Source organism: Artemia sp. Qi Xiang Cuo, chromosome 5, assembly GCF_049724085.1.
Source record: "Artemia sp. Qi Xiang Cuo chromosome 5, ASM4972408v1, whole genome shotgun sequence".
Lineage (NCBI taxonomy): Eukaryota > Metazoa > Arthropoda > Branchiopoda > Anostraca > Artemiidae > Artemia > Artemia sp. Qi Xiang Cuo.
The window spans coordinates 80177883-80179647 of record NC_142798.1 but is presented as its reverse complement, the minus strand read 5'-3'; positions in this window follow the sequence as shown (position 1 = coordinate 80179647).

Sequence of the window (1765 nt, the reverse complement as noted above, 5' to 3'; positions counted from 1 at the left end):
CTCTGAATTTATTAAATTTGTATTCCTTGCGTTTTTTATTTTCAACGTTCTATTGTTATGTATGTATCAAAACGGCTATGACTTTCAATAGGTTAATGACGAATGCGTGCACAACAAAAATCCTAAACCTTGTGCCTCTTAATGTGAAAAAATAGAATGTCCCTGCTCTAACTCGTGATTACTTTTGATATTTTCAGATTAACGTTATTATAATTTAGTAGAAATGGATACAAAATAAAAAAGGAATGATTCACCCCCTGGTTTGAAGGAAGAATTGCGAGTTGTTGATGTAAATGACTAACTGAAACAGGTTAAAATGGTGATTATTCCCACCGTTGTCGAAAAGTTTTCCACATATCCCCAACCAGTTTGCTATAAGGATATGGTTATCATGAAAACCACTAACATAGCTGAAAATATACATCTTATTTATGATATCATATCTTGCTTTTTGGGAAATTCCAATTGCTTGTTCAGAAACATTGATTCAAATTATATTTCACTGTCTGTCCTAATCGAAGAATTGATTAACTTGGGTTACTGCTTTGTAAGACCACAGTTTCTTGCATGAAATCTAACTCATCATAAGCCTTTAAAATATTGAAGGTGCCTTGAGATTAAGGTCATTGCTATTAAATATAATCTCAAGAAGTATAAAAACACCAAGTATTTTTAATAGTAGCTACGGATATGGATTGGTCACATTCTTAGATACACTGGGACGCAGATCTTTTTGAAACGTCTAAAACAAATTGGAACAAAGAGTGACTGACCGTCATAAGGCCATGAAAAACTAGCTGTCCAGCTTGGCAAGCCACACTGAAAAATTTTGAATGCCACTATGAGACCCAGGATGGCTTGGAGTATAGCAAGTGTAATTTACTGAAGTTAGTGTTAAGACTAAGGTAGTGAAGGCAATTGCACATTTCAGGAAACTGTCTCAAATTTGGCACAGGCAGAAGTATTCTCTCTGACTCAAGCTGAGGCTCTTCAACAGAAACGTCCTCTCAACACTTTCTTATGGTTCTGAAACTTGGGAGAGAGATCAACAACTTGAAAAGAATCTGCTTGCGTTCGGAAACATGTGTTTAAGGCGCATTCTAAATATCCACTGGTCCAAAAAGTAACGAACGCCGCTGTACAACAGAAAACATCTCAGCCACTGATAACCAAAGTAATAAAATATAGGAAGTGTAGATACCTCGGTGATCTACATGTGTGAAAGTCGAGTACTGTAGGTCGTTCTTCAGTGGCTGTCACGTGATGCCAGAGAAAGAGTACGCCTATAAACACTCTACGATGCAGCTACTGGGCAGACCTCGAAAATCTCAATGCCCCAATTCAACCCGAATGGAAAGATATATGGAAGGCTGCCGCGATGAGGGATAGCTGGCGACTCTTCTTGAATGCCCTACGCACCTCTGAAGGCAAAGCAAGATTCAGGGTCTAAGGGTAAGGTAGTTTTAAGACTGTTTTTTATGGGCAGCTGGAAGGCACCATCCAGATGTCAGCCGGGCTTTCTCTTCTTTTCTTACTTTTTTAGTGTTTCAAGACTAGACTGTAAAAATTAATTATCATTTACCAGGCTCTTCGTACTTGGGGAATAGTATCTAGCTAACTTATGGTTTAATTGGAAAAAACAATTTTTGAAATCAACCTAACGATCAAAAAAAGCATTGCTTTCTGATCGTTGAAAATGAGGATATTCATAGAATGGACAATGTTTACTGAACTATTGGAAAAGATACACGTTTGGAAAAATTAA